The 24768-nt window shown below is 43.6% G+C and overlaps 1 protein-coding gene across 3 annotated transcripts in view; it reads left to right on the forward strand.

The window, feature by feature from the left end:
- The window catches only part of TMEM132D (transmembrane protein 132D), a 771513-nt gene that overhangs the window by 389679 nt on the left and 357066 nt on the right, over window positions 1–24768 (forward strand). The window lies entirely within an intron of this gene.

A 24768-nucleotide genomic window follows, 5' to 3' on the forward strand; every position in this document is an offset into this window, starting at 1 on the left:
TTCAGTGTCAGAAATCAGACTGTAATTTGACAGCTGTGGTGTGTCAGACGGAACACTACATTTAGAGTGAGAAGAAGGCATTTCTGATTTCTCTATCAGCTGAATTCTCTTTTTCTTCTGAAAAAGACCAGAAAGCCCCGATCCAGCTAGTTTACTCAAAGCACACAGAAAAAAAAAATAAACTAGGAGATTTGATGGAGAGAGTGGTGGTCGTGGTGACGGTGGTAGCATTAGGAGCTCATGAAACAAAAAAGTCTTGACTGTAGACCTTCAAGTATAACTGCTGTGGTGGTTTCAAAATATGTCTAGAAACAGACTTGCAGTTGCCTGGAGGAGGGGGTGGAGGCAGGAGAGACTGGGAGTTTGGGGTTCACAGATGTAAACGAGTATATATAGAATGGATGAACAAGAAGGTCCTGCTATACAACACAGAGAACTGTGTCCCATAGCCTGTGATCAACCATAATGGAAGAGAATCTGAAAAATAACACATATGTATCATTGAATAGCTTTGCCGTACAGCAGAAATTAACACAGCCTTGTAAATTAACTACACTTCAATAAAATACATTTTAAAAATAGGTCTAGAGGAGTTCCCATTGTGGCTCAGTGGAAACAAATCGGACTAGTATCCATGAGGACACAGGTTCGGTCCCTGGCCTCTCTCAGTGGGCTAAGGATCTGGTGTTGCTGTGAGCTGTAGTGTAGGTCGCAGATGTGGCTTGGATCTGGTGTGGCTGTGGCATAGGCCAGTGGCTACAGCTCCGATTTGACCCCTAGCTAGCCTGGGAGCCTCTATATGCCACAGGTACAGCCCTAAAAAGACTGAAAAAAAAAAAAAAAAGAGGGTCTAGAAATTCTTTGATCTTCCCCCCTTCTAAAGATGCAGTCTAAGAGTTCCCTTGTGGTGCAAGGGATCTGGCATTGTGCTTTAAAAAGCTCAGGTCACTGCTATGGCATGAGTTTGATCCCTGGCAAAGGAACTTCCACACACCACAGGCGTGGTCAAAGAAAGAAGGAAAAAAAAAAAAAAAAAAAGATGGGAGTCTAAGATCCCTCCCTTTATGTGTGGGTCAGACTTAGTTACTCGCCTCTAATGACCACAGCATTGCAGAGTGATTGAAACTAGATTGTCAATGACGTCACCACGTCTGCTTTGCTCTTTGTGGAAATGTTCACTCTGGGACAAGCCAGCCGGCTGCCATGGCAAGTGGAACTCAAGTAACCCATGGAGAGGTCCTATGGGGTTGAACGCCAGGGCTCCTGCCACGGCCAACACCGACCCACCAGCCTTGTGCCTGAGCCACCTCAGAAGCAAATCCTCCAGCCCCCGTCAAGCTTTCGGATGCCCACAGCCCTGGCTGCAGCCTGATGGCAGCCTCAGGAGAGGCCCTGAGCCAAAACAACACAACTACGCTGCTCCGAAATCTCTGACCTCAGAGAACATGAGGAGGATAAATACTGCTGTTTGGTTACCCAATCTGGAGGTGCAGTTTCAAAGATGGCATCAGTACTGAATGTCTTTCTGTCACTTGGCACTTTTGTGCTGTGTGTGGTTTCAGAGAGGTCACCTCTCTTCAAGGCAAACTGGTTCCAGCAGTTCCCACAGCTCAGCATTCCCATTTCCCAATCCAGCAGGAAAGGTGTGGTAAAGCGTTTCTCGGGTTAATTCCTCCAGAACTCCTGGGGTTTCCTCTGATTGTTCCAGCCTTGGTCGTGTGCCTCTCTCTGGACCAATCTCTGTGGCTGGGATTTAGGTCGCATGATGGAGAGAGCGGAATAGCCATTCCTTGGGTGAAACACAGAAAGGTTGTGTGAGAGGCTATTTTCTATCCGTCCTACCATAGTCTTCTTATGATAAGAGAGGAATTTAGTCAGTAACTATTGCAGCGGCTGCTGTGTGCCAGGCACATTTTCTAAGCCCTGGAGATATATCAGGAAAACAAAAAAGCACAACATTTTCCTTTTTCACATTGCTTACATTTCAGTGAATGAATTCTGAGGTGGTTAAAACCACTGCACATCTAACTAATGGTCTGATAGTTGTCAACTGTCACAGCTGTTCAGCTGTGTGACATAGAATAAGTCATTTTCTTCTCTTATTTTCTTTGTCTGAAAAATTAAGAGACAACCTGTCTCTTCTTGCCTTGGCCACTTTCTTCCTAAGGATGAAATGAAGTGATGGGTGCGGAAACCCTAGATAAAATATAGAATATGCTTTTCAATATTAAAACTGAGTTCACACACTGGGAGAAAATACTGGCAAATCATATTGCTGACAAAGGACTGGTATACAAAAGAGAAGATAAATGACCCAATTTTTAAAAAATGGGCAAAACATTTCAACAGAGGTTTCACAAAATAAGATAGGCAGAGGGTAAATAAACACATGACAAGATATTCAACACTATTAGTTATCAAAGAAACACAGGTTTAAACTATGATGAGGTATCTCTACACATCGCCTAGAATGGATGGATTTAAAAAGATGGATAGACTTAAACTTAACCTATTCACCGCAGCTTTATTCCCAATAACTCCAGGGTCCACCATCAGGTGTGGTGATGAACACACTTCCATGTATCTGTAAATGGAATAAGACTCAAAAAATTAAAAGGATAAGCACTGAGGTCCTACTGTACAGCACAGGGAACTCTATCCAGTCTCTTGGGATAAAACATGATGGAAGATAATATAAGAAAGGGAATTTGGAGTTCCATCATGGCGCAGCGGAAATGAATCCGACCAGTAACCATGAGGTCGCGGGTGCGATCCCTGGCCTCACTCAGTGGGTAAAGGATCTGGTGTTGCTATGAGCTGTGGTGTAGTTTGCAGATGAGACTCAGATCTGGCGTTGCTGTGGCTGCGGTGGAAGCCGGCAGTTGTAGCTCTGATTAAACCCCTAGCCTGGGAATCTCCATATGCTGCGGGTGCGGCCCTAAAAACACACACACACACACACACACACACACACACACACACACACACACAAAAAGGGAATTTGTATATATATATACGTATGACTGGGTCACTTTGCTGTACAACAGAAATTGGCACAACATTGTGAATCAACTCTACTCTAATTAAAAAAAAAAATGAGGAGTTCCCGTCATGGCGCAGTGGTTAACGAATCCGACTAGGAACCATGAGGTTGAGGGTTCGGTCCCTGCCCTTGCTGAGTGGGTTAACGATCCGGCATTGCCGTGAACTGTGGTGTAGGTTGCAGACGCGGCTCGGATCCCGCATTGCTGTGGCTCTGGTGTAGGCCGGTGGCTACAGCTCCGATTCAGCCCCTAGCCTGGGAACCTCCATATGCCGCGGGAGCAGCCCAAGAAATAGCAACAACAACAACAACAAAAGACAAAAAGACAAAAAGACAAAAAAAAAAAAAAAAAAAATGAAAGGAACAAAATCCTGACACACACAATATGGATACATCCCCAAACCACTTTGCTGAGTAAAAGAAGCCAGCAACAAATGAGTATAGAGTGTACTGTTCCATTTATACGAAATTCAATAAATGGCAAATCTAAGTCTGTTAGGGGTTCCCTAGGGCAGAGGAGAGGTTGGGAATTGACTCCACAGATTCCCAAGGGACTCTTTGCATTGATGGATATTTTCTCTAACTTGATTGTGGATACATGACTCTATACATTTGTCAAAATTCAGCCAGCTCTAGGCTGCAAGTGGGTGCCTGGCATTATAGGCAAATTGTACTTCAATACATTTCATTGAAAAGTAAATTAACATTGAACTGTGGCCTCATTTGACCTTCCAAGGGTTTCAAATGGCCTTCTGGCGAGGGGTAGGAGAAACCAAGTCCTCGAAAATGGCCTCAGGAATTGAAGGAACCTTGTAAATCAACTATACTTTAATAAAAAAATTTTAAAAAAGAAAGTAAAACTGCCTCCGAGAGTTTGAGCTCCTGCAGCTTTATACATTTCTGTATGGGAGGTGGGGAGATCCTGACTCATTCAATTGGTCTGATTGCCCAAAGCGGTAGCTTCAATAAACAATATCTGTGTAATCAAGGGTGACAATCTGGTGAACCGAAGGCCAGATCAGGGCTCCCCGTGTATGTTTTATTTCGCCCACACTGGGCTTTAGAATTGAAAAATTTTACATCCAGAATGCAGACCTTTGTTTCTCATGCAATTCGCTATAATCTCCAGCACTGGGTCTGCTGGGCTGCAGCTACAATCAGTGAGAGTGACGCGGGTGCTCTTTATACGAGGAATCACAATCAGGTTTGCCTCCATATACCACCCCAAAGCCCAGGACCCACCCCTCATTTTTAATCACTGGCAGACCTCGTTTTATTGAGCTTTGCTTTTTTTTTTTTTTTTTTTTTGTCTTTTTGCTATTTCTTGGGCCGCTCCTGCGGCATATGGAGGTTCCCAGGCTAGGGGTCGAATCGGAGCTGTAGCTGCCAGCCTACGCCAGAGCCACAGCAACTCGGGATCCGAACCGCGTCTGCCGACCCACACTACAGCTCACGGCAACGCCGGATCCTTAACCCGCTGAGCAAGGCCAGGGATCGAACCCACAACCTCATGGTTCCTAGTTGGATTCGTTAACCACTGCACCACAATGGGAACTCCTATTGAGCTTTGCTTTGTTGCACCTCACAGATGTGTTTTTCACAAATGAAAGTTGGTGGCAACTCTGCATTGAGCAAGTCTCCCGGTGCCATTTTTCCAACAACCTTGGCTCACTTTGTGTCTCTCAGTCACATTTTTGGTAATTCGCCCAATATTTCAAGCCTTTTCATTATGGTTGTGTCTGTTACGTGATCTGTGATCCATGATCTGTCATGCAACAATCACAGAAATATTTTGATTTGCAAGGAGTTTCCGTCGTGGCTCAGCAGGTTAAGAACCCGACATAGTGTCCCTGAGGATGCGGGTTTGATCCCTGGCCTCACTCAGTGAGTTAAGGATCCGGCGTTGCCACAAGCTATGGTGTAGGTCACAGATTTGACTTGGATCTGGTATTGCTGTGGCTGTGGTGTAGACTGAAGCTGCAGCTGTGATTCCACCCCTTGCCTGGGAACTTCCATAGGCTGCAGGTGCAGCCTTAACAAAAAAGAAAAAAGAAAAGATTACAATTCACTGAAGGCTCAGAAGATGGGTAGACCTTTTTAGCAATAAAGCATTTTAAATTTAGGTAGGTACATTGTTGTTTTAAGACATAGTGCTGCAGTATAGTGTAAAGGTAACTTTTATATGCACTGGGAAACCAAAACATAGTTGTGATTCACTTTACTGTAGTATTTGCTTTATTGTGGTGGTTTGAAACTCAACCTGCTGCATCTCTGAGGTGTACCTGAGCCTGCTTACACCCCATGAGTCTTTTCTTAAGACCCTTAGCTTCTTTGGTATATGTGGTTCTGGGTATGCATTTACAGGCAATTTGATATATACAGCATCTCCTCTTATTTCTAAAACAATTCCTGCAGAATAGATAATCTTATTTCCTTTTTTTACAATAGAGAACACATCAGCCAATAAATGAAGCAACCTTGCCAAGGTCCCAGTGCTAGGAATTTCTAGATCTAGAATTCGAACTGGCTTCTGCACTTCTGTAATATTTCTTAATAGTGAAAAGGAGGAGACTGAGGAAGAGGAAAGGGTGTGGAGAGGAGGAGAGAATTATTTTCAAATAAAAATGTACTGGATTTCGAGCTGTGGTGCAGTTATGTTAGTGATCCAACTTGTCTCTGTGGCAGTGCTGGTTCATTCCCCAGTCAGGCACATTGGGTTAAGGATCCAGCATTGTGGCAGCTGTGGTGTAGGCTGCAGCTGTAGCTCAGGTTCGATTCCTAGCCTGGGAACTTCCATATGCCACAGGTTTGGCAGAAGAAGAAGGAGAAGGAGAAGAAAAGCTTACTCAATGTCCATTCCCTTTTTTCGTTCCTGCCTTGCTTTATTCAGGGCTCTAGTCTGCGCATAGGCAGTGCTTAAGTGTCATCATTGTCATTGGACTGAATTGATTCCCTCCTCAAATATTCCTAGTTTTTATGTTTTTTAAATCAAATATTCCTTCCACGCCAACCCTTGCAAAAAGTGATTCAAAGTATTACCTTCACCTACAATATATCATTTTAAAAAGCAGAAAGACTGTTATATATTATAACCAAAACACTTAAGGATGCTGCTAGCTTCTGTCTGTCTGTCTGGTCAGCATGTTTGGTCCACAGATGCCATCATCACCACTTGCTGGTTCCAAATTAAATAAGAGATATCACGGCTGCTCCCATCCTCTCAGAGGAGAGGGTAGAACAGTCATTCACAGGCTGGTGGGTTGTATTGCATATTTAAGAGTTCACAGAGCAGGGGCAGCATGAAGGCCACCATGCCCACTGGCATTGGAACAAATAGAATATGGCTCCAGAAAGAGCTAGAGAGGAACGGGTCATAGTGGTGCAGCGTTAAATGTCAGAGTCTGGGCTTTTAGATGAATTTGCAGTGGGTGTAGAAGCTTTGGAGCTCCAGAGAGATAAGAGAACAGTCAGATAAGGGCTCAGATTTTGAAGGAGGAAGGGAAGGAGAACAAGAAGGAGGAGGAGGGAGGGTCCTGTTGTGGCTCAGGAAGTTACAAACCCAACTAGTATCCATGAGGATGCAGGGTTGATCCCTGGCCTCTATCAGTGGGTTAAGGATCTGGCATTGCCATGAGCTGTGGTGTAGGCTGGCAGCTGCAGCTCTGATCCAACCCCTAGCCCGGGAACCTCCATATGCCTCAGGTTCGGCACGGCCCTAAAAAGAAAAAAAGAAAAAAAAAAGAGGAGGACAAAGGGAATCTGGATCATTCTGTTTCAAAACAGAGGGAAAATAAGGACCACCTACTGGAATCTTGGGTGCAAAGAGAAAAAAAAACATTCCGGAAGCTTGGGTCCATCTTTTTGACTGTCTCCCATCTTTCTTTACTTTTTTTTCTTTTTTGTCTTTTCTAGAGCCACACCCATGGCACATGGAGATTCCCAGCCTAGGGGTCCAATCAGAACTACAGCTGCCAGTCTACACCACAGCCACAGCAATGCCAGATCCAAGCCTCCTCTGAGACCTTACACCACAGCTCACAGTAGTGCCAGATCCTTAACCCACTGAGCGAAGCCAGGAATCAAACCTGCAACCTCATGGTTCCTAGTCGGATTTGTTAACCACTGAGCCACAATGGGAACTCCGTGTATCTCATCTTTCCTTACCCATATCTCCTAGTATTGTTAGGATTGATTAACTATGTTTTTTAAAAAGTTGACTTTACAGATGATCCTGACTCTCACTCAGGAGACAGATGCCCTGTTTGGGCTAAGTTCTGGTGATGTGAAATGCAATCTGTAATACAGCTGCAGTTCCCAGATTTAAAATATGTGAACAAAATATTTATGATTTAAAAAAAAAATCCTCTGTGCCTTTACATATGCTGTTTCCTTTGTCTGCTATGTCCTTCCCTCCTTTCTCTGCCTATTCAAATATACACAGCCTTTATGATTCAGTTTAAATGGCCCCATTTCTGGGAGTCTCTGATCTCCAGACCCTTGAACAAAGATGAGACCATCTGTCTCTCTCTCTCTTTGTTCCTGTAAGGCTCTGTCCATAGTTCTTTTGCTGTTCTGGATTTTCTTAAACCATTTTTAATTGAAATATAATTAATATACAATGCTGTGTTAGCTTCATGTGTACAGCAAAGTAATTCAGTTATCTGTGTGTGTGTGTGTATATATATATATATATATATATATATATTCATATTCTTTTCCATTATAGGTTATTACAAGACATTGAATACAGTTCATGATGCTATACTGTAGGTCTGTGTTGTTTATTTTATACTTAGTAGTGAAGATATATTGCTTTTTTGGATTTCTTTTTTTTGTGTGTGTGTGTCTTTTGTCTTTTTAGGGCTGCACCTATGGCATATGGAAATTCCCAGGAGATCAGAGACTCCCAGAAATGGGGCCATTTAAACTGAATCATAAAGGTTGTGTATATCCTGAATCGGAGCTGCAGCTGCCGGCCTACACCACAGCTACAGCAATTCAGGATCCAAGCCGCATCTGCAACCTACGCCACAGGTCACAGCAATGCCGGATCCTTAACCCACTGAGCGAGGCCAGGGATCAAACTTATGACCTCATGGATACTAGTCAGGTTCGTTAACCACTGAGCCATGATGAGAACTCCGGTTTTTTTTTTTTTTTTTCATGGCCACACCCATGGCATATGGAAGTTCCTGGGCCAGGGATTGAATCTGATCCCCAGCTGTGACCTGCACCAAAGCCCCAGCAATGCCAGATCCTTTAACCAACTGGGCTGGGCCAGGGATAGAACCTGAGCCTCCTTAGAGACCCAAGCCACTGCAGTCAGATTTTTAACCTACTGCGGCACAACAGGAACTCCAGCTATTTTGGATTTTTATCTCCTTCTCCAGATGTGAGGAATCTTTATAGACTTCCTTTGTAGGGTCTGCATGTGACACACAAACATGAAGGCAGTTGGAAAATTCTAAACATAAAATCACTCTCGAGTTGCAGATATATTGACTGCGAACAGATACTCCCTAATTATCATGAAGTTACACAAGAATTTTCCTAGGGTCTTGGACTTCTATTGCTTTCTGCTTACTATTATCCAGTCTCCTTTTCATTCATTCATGAATTCTTTGTTTTGCACCTACTATGTGATGTTGGTATTATAGGATTCACTGGTAAATAAGACCAACAAGGTTTCCTGCCCTCATGGAGTTTATATTGTAGCAGAAATAGACAGACTAACACACAACTAAGGGAGTTTCTTCATGGCTTTAGTGATTAAGAATCCAGCATTGTCACTGCTGTGGTGCGGGTTTGATCCCCGGCCCAGGAACTTCCCTGTGGCCAAAAAACAAACAAGAATATAATTAAGTAAGATTGGGACCAGTCCTCCCCAATTCTCAGTTCATTTGCTTGGGGGAAAGCCAACTCCATCCTCCAACCCTAGAGGAGTCAGTGATGTGGTCCAAATCTAGCTAATTCCCCTGGACACATGTACAGGTAGGTCCATAGATAAGTGAGAGACAGATATGTGGACCCAATGAATATCAATCCTAGGATCTTCATGGGAAATAAGCTTTTTTTTTTTTTCTTTCTGCTCTTACTGCCTGGAATTGTAGGATGCAAACTTGGTGGTTAACTTGCCATAATGTGGTATAACTCTGCCTGAGAAGAGTATGCACAGAAGAAAAGCATCCAATTGAAGGCGAAGCCCATATGTCTTATGGCCATGTTTTACACCTAGATCCAGCTCTGCCTGAAGGCGGTGTTCTCCCTAGGCTTGTCACATACATGAGCCAATAATGTCTATTTGCTAAAACCAGTCAAATCTGGGTTTCTCCCATTGGCAGACCTGCCTTATACACTAGGTTGCAGTTCTGACTATTACTGTTAGCGTAAAATTTTCAAATTTTGGGAGTTCCCTGGTGGCTTGGCAGGTTAAGGATCTGGCATTGTCACTGTTGTGGCATGGATTTGATCCCTTGCCTGTGAATGTTCACATGCCCTAGGTGTGGCCAAAAAATTTTTTCAAATTTTATAATATATGTCTCAGAATTGCAAAAAATGGCACAAGAAGAAGAGCTTCTAGTTCCAGCCACTGTGTAAAAGCGTTTATCTAAAAGGACTAAATATAGAGAGCTTGAGATTACTCGGCTTCTAAATATGGATACTGCGTATATCAAAAGTTTTATGTCTTTGGGAGGGTGCTCTCTGAGTATCTTCTTATTTGTTTTGTTTTTTGTCTTTTTAGACCACCCCCGTGGTATATGGAGGTTCCCAGGCTAGGGGTCAAATCGGAGCTGCAGCTGCCAGCCTGCACCACAACCACAGCAACACCAGATCTGTGACCTACAGCACAGCTCAAGGCAAAACAGGATCATTGACCCACTGAGCAAGGCCAGGTATTGAACCTGCGTCCTCATGGATGCTAGTCAAAATTCATTTCCGCTGAGCCACAATGGGGACTCTGTCCTTATTTGACCTGTGGCTTCAAATGGGGAGTATGTGAACATCTGTTATTCTCTGATTTCACATCTTTTGCCAAATTGAGAACTCATGACCCAATAACTTGACACTCAAGCTCCCCAGTGGTCCCCAACATCACTTGAATTAAGAAAATCACAGAAATTGGGAGTAGAGATTGTTTGGTCCGAGACATACATTTCACAGATGGAGAAAAAATGGTTCTGAGCCTGCATCGTCAGAACTCAGGTCTCAGGATGTTCAACGCAGTTATTCTCACCAGCGCCCATTTGGGAAGTCGTCTTAGTTGAATTTAGAATCTGCTGCAAGCTTTTGATAGTTCTTTCCATGTATTGCTTTGAGGATATTCTGGAAGGCTGATCGTTTTAGAAAATTTTTAAATGAGAAATGCACACGTCTCTCTGATATAATCAGATTTTTTTTTTCAGAAGAGAAATTGCAGGGTGGTTCCCCAAGCTACTTTTCTTAGCAGCCTCGGAAATCATGAGACGTGAGATTGTATTTTCGGACTGTCTAAGTAAACCTCCATTTCTCCTCCCAGCCTTGTTTTTCTAATCGGAGGAGATAGATCTTAAGTCTTTCCATCTCGGTGAAATGATTTTGGCTTTGGTTGTCATTTTAAGTATGAATTTCCCCTTAATCCTGGAAGCTTTATTTCGTTTTGCACCTCTTCCTGTAGCCAGAAATTGAATTTTACTTTGAAGTTGCAATTTCGAGGTTCTGTTCTTTATTAACAGAGTTGTGCTTTGGGGTAGACCAAAGATGCTTAAATTGTACCCTCATTTACAGGGGAAACTATAGGGAGAAAACAGGAAAGAAACAAATGCAGTCATGATGGAAATTAACCATGTTTTGAAGCGGAACTCTTTTACTTGCCCAGTTTGCTTGTAAAGCATTGGTATTGTCGTAAAACTCTCACTATGGCCCTCTGGGATGTTTGATCAGATGCCCCCAAAGGACCAGGGTCATCAGTGCAGGAAATGGGATGCATCACAACACAAACACAATTAAGCATTCAGATCACAGCGGCCATTCAGGAGCTGAATGTCCAGTTTTCTGTCAAGAAGGAGCCAGCTCAGGAGCAGGTGGTGTTCCTGAACTCAGGTTTGGTTGCTTGCTGCTCAAAAGGCAGTCATTTGAGAGGCAAGTGTCAGTAAAGGAAAGATGCTTTAATTGGGAAAGCCAGCAATCCGGCGAGAACGTGGACCTGTGTCCTGAGACCAACTCTGAAGATACTGCTCAGTGGTGACAGTTTTTAAAGGGAAAGGGTGGGGGGAGAAATCTCAGTGAATCATTGAAGCAGGAGGTTGACTTCTGTATCCTCTTCCATTGTGGGCAGAATGGCTGGCTCTCTCTTCAGATGGTACCTTGCCCATGTGATCTGCCTGTAGAATCGCTAAGGGGGGCTGTTGAGGGTCCAGAGCTAGTCATTTTCTAACTGCTTAATTTTTCGGTTTTTGGTTTTGTCTTTTTAGGGCTGCTCCTGTAGCATATGAAAGTCACCATGCTAGGGGTGGAATTGGAGCTGCAGTTGTGACCTACACAACAGCCACAGCAACACCAGTTCCAAGCCTACATCACAGATAGTGGCAACACTAGATCCTTAACCCACTGAGCGAGGCCAGGGATCAAGCCTGCATCCTCATGGGTACTAACCAGTGGGATTCTTAGGGAACTCACTAACTGCTTAATTCTTAATTCTTACTTTTTTTAATCTAGGGACAGAATCAACAGGTTAGACAAGGCATGGTGTGCATTCAGAAGAGCATAACTCAGGAGTTAGGTTATACTGCCCAGAGATCTCATTCCTGTAATTAATCTCTTTTAAGGTTAGAGGGGAACAGAAATGGGCAAACAGGAAAGGGGCAAAAGCTGCTTTTAGGACACATGTGCCTGGGGAACCATGAGAGAAGTTCTCTTTGTCCATCTGGAGCCGGGAGAGAGGCAAAGTGGGGGCATTGTGGGTGAGGTTGAGCATATGTATATGTAACAGCATATTTTCTTCATTGAAGGTTGTGGCTTAGCAGTAACAAACCTGGCTAGTATCCATAAGGATGTGGGTTCGATCCCTGGCCTCACTCAGGAAGTTAAGGATCCAGTGTTGCCGTGAGCTGTGATGCAGGTCACAGGTGTGGCTTAGATCCTGCATTTCTGTGGCTGTGGTGTGACCAGAAGCCACAGCTCTGATTTGACCCCTAGCCTGGGAGCTTCCATGTGCTGTGCATATGGCCCTAAAAAGACCAAAAAAAAAAAAAAAAAAAAATTTGGACTAGGCATTTAAATGTCTCACTGTGTCTGGGGCAGACCCCACCCCATGTCTTCTGGTTGTGTTTTACCTCTTTTAACAGCAACAAGGAGAGAGAGGCAGACTTCACAGCTGTTGGTGGTCCATGCAACCCAGTACAAGCATCAAGTGGCTGGCGTGATCTCTTTCCTCCAAGCGGGGAGTCGGAAACAAGGGGACAGATGAGGTCACATGAGTTGCTTCCCCACTTGGGTCTCATGTGGCTTTTGACTCACTGTGGGGGAAACATCAAAGACAGCACAGTGACCAAAATAACTCTTCCCAGAGTTCCCGTCACGGCTCAGCAATAACAAACCCGACTAGTATCCACGAGGACGTGGGTTCAACCCCTTGCCTCACTCAGTGGTTAAGGATCTGGTGTTGCCATGAGCAAGGCCAGGGATTGAACTCACATCCTCATGGGTACTAGTGGGATTCATCCCTTCTGCGCCACAACGGAAACTCCAGGATCTATAAATATTTTAAATGAATGAATGGATAGAGGCAAGCTGGCAATGTACTATATTTGGCAGGCATATTTTTCAAAGGCAAAGAAACAAGATGATGATAGAGAATAGAGAGAGAATGAAAGTGATGCCTGAGGGGCAGCAGAGGTGAGGAGAGAGAGAGCCCTGGCTGTATGGGCTGTTAATTTCAATTCTTTTTTGAGTCCTGGTATATCCTAGCCTTAGAGTCCATAGGATGGTTCTGTATCCTCCTATGTGACTTCTTTCTTCTTACATAACTTTGGTTTTTAAAAATTTTTTTAAATTTCTTATTAAAATACAGTTGATTTACAATGTTGTGCCAATTTCTGCTGTACAGTACAGTGACACAGTCATATATATATTATATATATTTATGTGTTTGTGTGTGTGTATATATATATATATATATATATACACAAACATTCCCTTTCTTATATTATCTTACATCATCTTACATAACTTTGAATCAAATTCTCTTCCTTGCTACCAAAGAACCTTAACCAGTAAAGGCAAACAAGAGATGTGCAATAGAGACTTTGCTGTGATTGAGTTGAATATTTCATCTGCCTAAAGGTGTATTGGGGTTGCTAAGTACCCCAAACTCTGCATTCTGAGCCAGGCCAACCAATAAGGTTCAGAGAGGGAGAAAGAGGTGGGAGATTGCAATTAGCATTGTTTCTAGACCTCAAGATGTTGGAAGGCTGTGTCTCCTCTTGAAGCTGATAGGATGCCCCTGCAGTTATGCATTCTGTTGGGGCCTGAAAATATTTATCCCCCTGAGACGCCACAGCAGCATTTTATTACTGGGCTTCTAATGTCCTCTTTTCTCTCTGGGTTCACATGGAAAGAAGAACCATGGGGGAATGGTATTAATGTGATTTCTCTTTTTTATCTCCTTAATTTTCACTGTTCAGAGGGGAAAAAACAACAAGATAGCCTAGGAAATTTGTATTGTGTGTGGCTCAATAAGAAGAAAGAGCCTTAAAGAAGGGAATTTTCTAATACTTTCTGAAAGCCAGTGGACAGTTGGTTTCTTCCCTGTATTCCCTGCCATTTGACACTCCTGGGTCATTCTGGAATTCTCCATTTATTCAAATACCTTAGGAGATCATCTGAAGTGTTTTGTATGAGCCAGGGTTCCAGCAGGAAACTCCAGATGGTTAGAATGGAGAGACTTTGGTGAAGAGTGAGATGTGAGCAGGATTAAGATAAGTAATGGCATTGTTGGTGCCCTGGAGACCCCAAGAGTAGAAAACCATAATTATCTCTTGGCCTGAGTTGACAAGGGAAGAGAGAATAGAGTTCCTGGGCTCAGTAAGAGGGGGGGTCTCCAGAGTACCCATTGTGGCTCAGTGGGTTAAGAACCTGACTACGATCCATGAAGATAAGGATTTGATCCCTGGCTTCACTCAGTGGGTTAAGGATCCTGTGTTGATGCCAGCTTTGGCATACATTACAGATTCAGCTCAGAACCAGAGGTGCTATGACTGTGACATTGTCCTGCAGCTGCAGCCCCACTTCAACCTCTAGCCTGAGAACTTCCATATGCTGCAGGTCCAGCCCTAAAAAAAAAAAAAAAAAAAAAAAAAAAAAAAAGATGTCAGGAGCCAGATAAGGGCCCACGTGTCACAAACTAGACTTTTGAAGAAATACAGCCACCATCTACAATCTGGAATCCAGCAGAGGAGTGGGAAAGAAAACCCCGAGCCTATCCTCCTGTTTCTTAGTCTCAGACCTGGAAGTCCCATTGGCGAACCCATTGGAAGCTAAAGGCCAAGGGAGACCCTGATGGGACCCGGGGATGCCATCCATCAGAGTCAGCCCCTGGGTTCACAGGAGGTGGAGAATGAACCTTGAGCAGGAGGGGAGGCAAATAGAAAATAATCATTACACCATGGTTTTCAATAGTCTTCTACATCCAGTTTTGGTCAATGCATGTGTTCATCTTGAGAAAGCCATTGAAACCTTTGGGATTTTCTTCTTCCTCTCCTACTGGTGGTTCTGACCGTCCCCCACACTATTCGTTGCAATTGGGAAATATAATAATATTATTACTTCTGAGACCCATATTTTCTTTTCTTCCCACGTGAATATTTCTGGCTGGGGAGTTGCCTATTGTCATCTTTGGAACGTTTCCAGAATATATCCTTACCTTGATTATTATTCATGCCAACATCATTTCCCACGTTGACTAGTGTAATTTCCTCCTTTGTGATCTGCTTAAACCCTTACTCTTTACACATCAGGGGGTCCAGACTGAGTCAGCCAAACACTTTCTTCAACCAAACAGTCTTGTCATCATTAGTGATATTTTTTTCTATCACTTGATAAAACCAGTTTGGAATGTCTTTCCTGATTTTTAAGAGTCTCTCCTAAACGATTTAGTCATGTTCTCTGAATATGTGTGTGTATATATATATATATACATATATATATCTTATATATATCTTATTCCTGCCCCCCCATGTGCATTTCTAAATATAGCAGCTCTCCTCAACAGCTTAGATTTTTTTCTATTTTGTAGTTACTCAATAAATTCATTCAAGAAAATATTAATTGTATGGATTTATTATACCATGTGTGATGGGTGTGGTGGTGAATGAAACAATTTAGTCAGAGCCTCCAGACAAATCTCTTGCAAAAAAAAAAAAAAAAAAGGCTGTGTATTGTTCTTTTTGTGTTCATGGTGAAATTTTTTTTTTTTTTTTTTTTTTTTTTTTTTTTTTTTGCCTAGTGAATTTCTTGATGCCCTCCTTACTGTGTTTTTCTGTGTATCAAATCTTATTGGTAAATGTCAAAATGAAACTCCTCTTTATTTTGGTATCACATCAAAAAACATTTGTGGAGTGGTGGGCCACTCTATCCCAGGTGGAATGAGGTTCAAAGAAACCTGAGCCATGGGCCTCACCTCAAGGGTGTTAAACCAGGCTCCTCTCTTTGGGTGGTGATCAGAAGCAACTCCTTAATACAAAGACAGGCTCATCGTTGTCACGTGTCACTCCCAATTTAAAGCCCTTTAAAGCTCTCCATCACTTTCTGGTTTGAGAAAGACTTAACCAGCCAGTCCACAGTCTTTCCCTCAGGGTAGCAGAGAGGGTGGAAACACCTCCAGAAAGAAGGAAGGCCGCTGATTCTGTCTCACCTCCTGTCCGCTTTTACCAAGGCTGTTGCCCCAGGATCACACCCCTGCCCCTTCCTCAAATAGAAACCAATTCCTCTGATCTAAGTTTTAGGAGGGAGCAGCAAAGAGATAAACAAGAACTGGTTAGAACCAGTGAGGTCCAAGAGGACTGCAGATTTGACTTCCCTTGAACCTTGAGCCTTATTATACGCCCATTGTAATGCTTTAGCAGTGACACACCCACCAGTGCCAAGACAGTTGCCATGACAGCAACCAGAAAAGCTCATTTGAGGACTGAAAGGGAAAGTTGCATCAGTTCTGGGTCCAGACCACATCTTTGGTCTTGGATAAGTCATGAATGTACTTCCTAGTCTTTCTCAATCCCTCCCTTTTACCCTTGACCTGTGCGCACGCGCGCGCGCGCGCGCGTGCGTGCGTGCGTGCGTGTGTGTGTGTGTGTGCGTGCATACACATACATGGAGATGCATGGAAAACAGCATGGAGGTTCCTCAAATAATTAAAAATAGAATTACCATATGACTCAGCAGTGCCACTCTTGAGTATACATCCGAAGTAACTGAAAACACTAAATCAAAAAGATAACATGCACCAAATGTTCCTTGCAGCATATTTACAATAGTCAAGACATGGAAACAACCCCAGCACCCATCAGATTAAAAAGATCTATAGATGTTTCTGCCCTAGTTGGGTTGAGAAGTTGATTTTCAGTCCCACTTCTCCATTCGTTGACCCTGAGTAAAGTTTGTGCTGTTCCAGTCTTGGCGTTGTTTCCTTATTGGCAGTGCAAATGCAAGTGAGAAAAGAATCTCCATGGCTGAGACAGGCCGTCTGGTCCAGGCCAGAACCCCCACCCAGGTTCAGTTGACCTATTCAGATAATGACAGGCCTCCTGGCAATCAGCTGGCAGGGGTGTCCTTATCTTAGTAATGTTTTAGCCCAAGATTGCTCATTGTAAATATTGACTGAAAGAGAAAAGCACAACTGAAAGGTTGAGAATTATGTTTTTTGGGGGGATCTTACTGAGGACTTAAATTTGGGAAACAGACTCCCAAACTGCTCGGAGGAACTGCTCCAAAGAGGTCAGGGAGGAGCCAGGATATATAGGAGTTTCGTTGGGGGGAAAAATGTAGTCAAACATCAAAAGATTACTGCTAATCACAAAAAACAAACCTCTCAAGGTAATGCTTTTAATACTTTTCTTTATATGGGAAGATGCAAGAGTCTGGGCTTATTGAAATGATTCCTTTGATATGTACCTTAACTACCTAGGGCCTGCTTTTCTCCATCCTGAATTCCCGTCAGGGGTGGCAAGGGTGACTTGACAGCCGCCATGTCTTGTTTATCAAAATGGCAGGAGCCATTCTTTGTCCACATAAACCTGGAATCAGTGGAGTTCTGAGTTATGGCTCACAGGAAGAGCACGTCAGCTGTGTGACCGTCTGCATATAAAACAGAGATGCTTGGTGACAGCCAGCTTTCTTCTAAGGGACATGCATTGTGTACACACCACTTGGAGACCTCAGAGGTTAAGCTGGGCCAGCTGTGCTCCAAGTGAGGAGAAAGATCTGGATGTCTGCCCCCGTTGTCCTTCTGGGACACATGTTCCCACCTGGCCCATGTCCAGCAACTATTTGCATCCTTGAAATTACTGGTTAAACGTGCTAAGGGCTCTGAGCTCTTTTTTTGTGCGAATCTGATTTGACGAGCTAACAATGTATGTTATTTTATGGCGAAATTCCTTACCCCTTGGTTAAGAAAATGAGGCTTTTCAAAATATACTTAAGCCCACCTCTGCCCACTCCCTTTCTCTAGAGGAGGCCATTCAGATCTCTTTCTTCCCATTCGCCATGCTCACCTCAAATGCTAGGCCTTTATGGATGCTCATTACCTCACCTGGAAATTCTTGCCCATTCGTCCAGCTGATAATTTCTGAGCATGTACCCTGGGCCAAGCACTTGTTTTAGACACCGGACAGCCACTCTTGAGTGCAGGAGATACCACTGAAGTGTCCAAGAATCAGCAGGAGGCTGGAATGCTTGGAGCTGGGAGAAAGCGAGGGAGAGAGTGAGGAAGGAAAGAGGCCAGGCCTCAGACATCCGATGTGATTTCCTGATGGGAAAATATTGGACAGGCTGAGGAGAGACATGCCGATCTTTGGCCTTTTTTTTTCTTTTAAAGGGAGAGGGTAAGTGTTCTACAATAAAATATTATCCAAACCAGCAGAGGCACAGGGATAAAAATTGAGGCAATGCCAGTGATGAAAGCCAAAAAAATCTATGGCATATAAGTTGATGTATACTGCTTTGTACATTTCTTAATATGCAAGTGTAAACAAGTCATTAACATATCCTCTTGACAGGGCAGGCCTGTGCTTGCAATGTTAAGAAAAGTGGATGCATGAGTTGTGTTCAAAAGAAAAGGTGTGCCGACAGGTAGGCAGCCCCTGCGTTTCCATGCAGTGTGTCTTAGGGCAATGAAGGCACAGACAGTCTGGAGCCAGAGATTTTCCAGCCCTGACACTTAGCTGTGTGACCTTATCTGTTTTTCCTTAACTCCTCTGATCTTTAATTCCCCATAAACTGAATAAAGATGCTAAAGAAAACATGAGTCCCTTGCCCATCCTGGACCCATATACAGGCAGTAGAGGAGCATTCCTGGCCTCTTATTGACTAGGCAGGTGACATCCACCCAATTTGCCACCTAAATTCAAGTTTCTTTTAAATGCCTGAACCATGGGGATTTTGTCTCTTCATTTTCCTCTCCACTCCCAACTGTGTGAGGCAGGGAGTTTGGATGGGTTTGCATCTGTTGATGCTAACTTTCTAGCAGGTGGTCTGCCTCAAACTCTAGACTGGATGGTGGGAGTGGGACAAAGAGGGGAAGATTTTTCTTTCGGCTTTTTAGGGCCAAACCTGTGGCGTATGGGAGTTCCCAGGCTAGGCTTTGAATCAGAGCTACAGCTGCTGACCTACACCACAGCTACAGCAACTCGAGGTCCAAGCCATGTCTGCAAACTGCACCACAGCTCACGGCAACGTTGGATCCTTAACCTACTGAGCAGGACCAGGGATCGAACCCACATCCTCATGGATACGAGTCGGTGTCATTACTGCTGAGCCACGATGGGAACTCCATGGAGGTGTAGGTTTTATGGAAGCATAGTTGATTTACAGTATTGTATGTAGTAGAGCATAGTGATTCAGTATTTTTGCAGATGATGTTCCATTATAGGTTATTGTAAGATACTGAGCATATAATTCCTTGTGCTGTGCAGTAAATCCTTATGGCTTGTTGATTTTATACTGAGGAGTTTGTATCTATTAACCCTGTGTCCCTAATTTGCTCAGCCCTCTCCCCTTTGGTAACCACAAGCTTGTTTTCTCTGTCTGTGAATCTGTTTCTGTTTTGTGTACACCTCCATTTGTATCAGTTTTTAGATTCTACATGTAAGTGATAACATATAGTATATGTCTTTCTCTGACTTATTTCCCTACACATAACATTCTCTAGATCTGTCTATTTGCTGCCATTTATCGTACTTTTTTTAAATTGCATGTATACACACATACATCCTCTTAATCCAGTTGTCCATTGATGGCCACTGGCATTGTTTCCATGCCTTGGCTATTGTAAATATGCTACTAGGAACATGGGGATGCATGTACCTTTTTGATTCTGTGTTTTCATTTTCTTCAGATGTATATACCCAAGAGTGGCATTGCTGAGACAGGTGGTAATTCTATTTTTAGTTTTTCAAGGAACCTCCATGGTGTTTTCTCTCGTGGCTGCCCCAGTTGACATTCCCACCATCGGTGCATGTGCATTCCCTTTTCTCTGAGTGGGAAGGGAAGATTTTACAGTGCCCCCGGATGGTGTTCCTGAGCCGTGTCCTGCAACCTTACCCTGATCACAAGTTGGCAGGAGCCAAGTTTCAGTCCTTAATTTCTTGCAAACTCGGGCGGAGAACTGCGATTTTATTGATCGATCCCCTAACACTTCCACAGATCAGGGTGGCTGCTTAGACTTCGTGCTCTGAAGGCGGCCGTCTTCTTGGTTTCCCTGATTTATCTATGCCTCATCTTCCTCATAGGATGACTCACGTTGCAAGTATCATGAGAATGAAATAAGATAATAAGTGTCATGTGTTTAAATTTGTACCTAGTACATGATAACCAGTCAGTTCACTTTAGATGTTGTTGTTGTGTTGAAAATGAGCACACCCTCACATCATGGATCTGTGCATTTTATGATAATGCACATTGATTTATATAGACTGTTCCTGAGAGGTTACAGAGTAACTGGCTATCTTATTGACTCTAAGGAAGAGAAGTGAGGAATGAAGCCTGGAGAGTGAGGAGACTTACTTTTAACTGTGTGCCAGTTTTTGCTGCTTGAATGTTTCAACAATATGGATCTATTACTATTCCAACCATGAAAATTACTTAGAGTACTGCCCAGCATACAGCAAACACCTACTAAATGTTAACTGCGATCATCCTTGATACTGTTTTGGATATTCACGTGGGCTTATTCATTACCAAGTTTGAGATGCTTATCATATAATAGACTCTTAGTAATGGTAGCTATAAGAAAATATTTTTCCATTCACTGCTGCATTAATTTGAACTCTTTGCAAGTTGTAGAACCCCAGCTCAAAATTAAACAAACAAAAACAAAATGAGAGAGAGGAGAGAGAGAGAGAGAAAGCACATTTATTGGCTCAAGGACCTGGAAGTACATAACATGTAGCTTCAGGTACAGCTGGGTACGTGGACACAAATGGTGTCATGAGGGCGTGGCTTTCCCACCACTGGACTCAGCAGTCTTCACATCAGCTTCGTTATTTCCAGGAGGCGCCAGCTGATTATTGCATAGATAATAATCTCAGGGAAAAAGGGGGTTGCTAACTCTCAAACGGTCCCGGCAAAAGTTCTAGATGTGCGCCTTTCTGGTCTGGATTGGGCCATGTGTCCCTTTGAGCCTTAGGGTACGGACAGGCCCAACTGCCCAGGCTTGGTTCGTGGCACATGTATACAACTGAGGGTAGGGCAGCCTCTACCCTCAGTTATGTAAATGGGAAATGGATAACCACCCTGCCCCCAACATGTAGGGTGTCATGGCCGAAAATGGGGCTGTCATTACATGAAAGGGCAAAGTCACCTTTGTCTTGTGTATACATTGCATTTCCTCTGGCCATCTGAGGAAAAAAGGCCTCCCGATGAGTAAAGTGGCAGAAAGAAAATTACAAGATGGGAGTTCCCATTGTGGCTCAACCAGTTAATCTGACATAGTTTCCATGAGGATGTGGGTTTGATCCCTGGTCTCGCTCCGTGGGCTAAGGATCTGGCATTGCTGCAAGCTTTGGCATAGGTCAAAGCTACTGCTCTGATCCAGTGTTGCTGTGACTGTGGCATAGGTTGCAGCTGCAGCTCCGATTTGACCCCGAGCTCGGGAACTTCCATATGGTGCAGGTGTGAACGTAAAAAAGAAGAAAAATAATTACAAGTCGTATTAAGTAATGATTGTGCAACATGATGTAGAAAACCGGGGACTGCGTAGAGTTATATTCTCTGAACCAGTTGTGATTCTATTATAGTGCATTTAATGATATAGTATATAATTAGATGTTCTCTGCTATACAACTAAGTGTACTTATGTTTTATCACTTTATGGACAAATTTCTTTCATGATCTCTTTGTATGGAAAAGCTCTCTCATGTTTTCTTAAAATAAAAATTAATTGCTTCTCAGCGAACTCTGTGGGCAAGAAGATGTGTCTCCCAGGAAGTATTTCATAATCAGTCAGTTTCCAAGTACTGCATTGGGAACCAGAACTATTCTTAATTGGCTTGAAACTGACGCTTGCTAATTTTTCTTACTAATTTTAACTCAAAAAGAAAGAAAGAAAGACAGAAAAAGAAAAGAAACTCCTAACTAAATCCAGGAAGTTTTTTAACTTGATAATCTGTCAGACATGACAAACTATCGATGGAAGACATTTTCACATATTGGGGTATGGATAAGTCAGTCTGGCTTCCACATGATTTAACTTGAACTTTAGGCTAAATAAAACCACCTGTTTATGGCCTATTAAATATGTATTGTGCCCAGGCGTTAGCTATTAAATAAAATAACGCATTTAAAAAATTGAAGTGGGGGAGTTTCTGTTGCGGCGCAGGGGAAACAAATCTGACTAGTAGCCACAAGGATGTGGGTTTGATCCCAGCCTTGTTCAGTGGGTCGGGGATGGGGCGTTGCTGTGAGCTGTGGTGTAGGTTTCAGACGATGCTTGGATCCTGCATTGGTGTGGCTGTGACGTGGTCTGGCAGCTGTAGCTCTCATTGAGCCCCTAACCTGGGAAATTCCTAAAAAGAAAAAAAAATCCGCTTGCATATCTGTAATTATGAACTCATCTACTATTTAGAAACACTGTATGTTTTTTTGAAAATAATGAAAGTTTTAAAAAAGATAATTATGTTCTACTAGAATAATTTCCGTTTCCCTCAAATGATCTCCTAGGAATAAAACTTGTAAAAAATGGCCTCTTTTAAAAGCCAAGGCCAAATAACATTTACAGCTGCAATTAACAATACCATAGGGCCAGAGAGTGATGCATATGCATATATGATGCATATACTTATTTTATTTTAAATAAGATAGCACCACAGTATACCTTTGTTTTCTCTCAGTGCCTCAAACACTGTTTGAGACCCAGTAGACATTGATTAAAGATGACATGCATTCCCAAGACCCTGTAGACGCTTTGAGTAGGAAGTCCAATGTCAGATGATTCCATGGTTCTGACACAGCACTGAGTCCAGAGTAAAGACCTTAGTATTTGTTGAGCTGAAGTGACCCTGAGAAGGAAGGACATTGAAGGAGAAAATTTTGTCTTATTATTTTTCCCTTGCTTCTAGAAGAAAAATTCCTCCTTCAAAATAATTTTTATTTTCATAGAATAAGAAGTCCTCATTCTTATCACTCAGTCCACAGAAAGGAAGGAAGGGAGGAAAGGAAGGATGAAATAAGAAAATTTTGTTTTTTGTTTTTTTAGGGCCGCACCAACGGCATGTGGAGATTCCCAGGCTGGGAGTCCAGTTGGAGCTGTAGCTGCCAGCGTATGCCACAGCCACAGCCACATGGGATCCGAACGGCATCTGTGACCTACACCACAGCTCACAGCAACGCCAGATCCTTAACCCACTGAGCAAGGCCAGAGATCGAACCTGTGACCTCTTGGATACTAGTCGGGTTTGTTAACCGCTTAGCCACGACGGGAACTCCTGAAATAAGAAATTGAGAAGCAAGTAGAGATGCAGTGGGAGCCCAATTCTTTGGTCCTGAGATTATGGCAGTGTACACAAAATAATCCTGACATCCATTGCATGGTTTAGAGTGCCTGGTTTATATTTGATCTCTTGCTGTGAATATCTCCCTGGACCTTAGCAACAACCCAGTAAATATGTCTGGAGAATATGACTTTCCCATCATTCCCATCATTCCCCATCATGAGCACTAGATGCCACCTGCACAGGGATGCTCAGCAGCAAGAAAGGGACAGACTGAGGTCATAAGCATTTTTTATTATTATCGTAGCTCTTAGTTTGGGACTTTGAGCAAATGACTTTCACGTGCGTAGCCTTTTCAAATGCAGATCATCATAACCTTCTCCATTTGGCTGAAGGGGAGGAGTAGGATGAGTGGGACAAAGTGGACACATGAGGCCCACCCCTCCCATTTGTAGGCCTGGGACAAATGCACCAATGGAGGCCCATGCGCCATCTTGGTTTGGATTCTCCCCAGAGCAGGTGCTGAGACTAGCACTGGGGTGCAGATATTGTTGTGAACATGAAGGAAAACACCAGGAAGTAAGACAGGGAAGGGAATAGAGCCAATAAAAGACATCATCACTCCCATGGATGACTGCAGCCTCCCCCCTGATGGCGAAACTCTGAACACGCCCACCCCAGGGAGAGGAACCCAAGGGTATGTCTCTTCCAACACCCATCGGTCTTCTCTTGAAAGTTGCTCCCTGAAGCCTTGTTCATCTGCATGCTCTGCCTGCTGTGCTGCCAGCAAAGCAGACGCCAACAGCAACCAGAAGCCCTGAGGCACAGAGAAGCAGATTTGGCAGTTGGAAGTCGGGCTGAGCACACCTGAGTGGGGAAGCCCAGGGAATGGGGGAGGGGGGCCCATAGCATCTGCTGCAGACAACATATGTCTCAGTGCTCAAGTGCTGTAAATCGAGCTAACAAACTGATAAATAAAAGATGTTCGGTCCTCCCACTATGACAACTATACCTGAGATGCCAAGTTAGAATCTGGAATTGGACTTGAGCCTTCAGATCTGCCTCCCATGGGACAACCAGCCTGGGCCAGCTTCCCCCTGTTATTGCCTCGCCAACCACGAGGGGCACACACAGGCATTTGGATAGTCCTCTGGGACCCTTTGCAAAGAGCTTCCTGCCCCCTGGCCACCCCTCGGGTCCAGCTGTCAACATGCAGGCAGTGTGGGTCCATTCTCAGGAGGCTGGACTCAGGGAGGAGGGGTGTGCAGACATGGAAGTGGCCTCGGTCCATTGGGACAACACATCTGAGGGTCACCCACTGGAAGATGCTGACAATGCCTGACATGTAGCCCCACTGCCCTCCCTGGAAGCTGACCTCACAGCTGCCAAATGCAATTGCATGTGACTTTCCTTTTTTTCTTTTTCTTTTTTTTTTTTTTTTTTTTTTGATGGTTTGGGTCCATTCAGCTCATCTGTGGGGCAGGCTGGACGTGTTGGTGGGGGTTGGTTAATGCCACCAAGAGCTGCTTCCACTCTGCTCCCTGACTC

This window comes from Sus scrofa, chromosome 14 (assembly GCF_054392235.1).
Source record: "Sus scrofa isolate SSC_HxYL_T2T_F1_AM1 chromosome 14, Sscrofa_HxYL_maternal_Yorkshire_Landrace_v2.0, whole genome shotgun sequence".
Taxonomy (NCBI): domain Eukaryota; kingdom Metazoa; phylum Chordata; class Mammalia; order Artiodactyla; family Suidae; genus Sus; species Sus scrofa.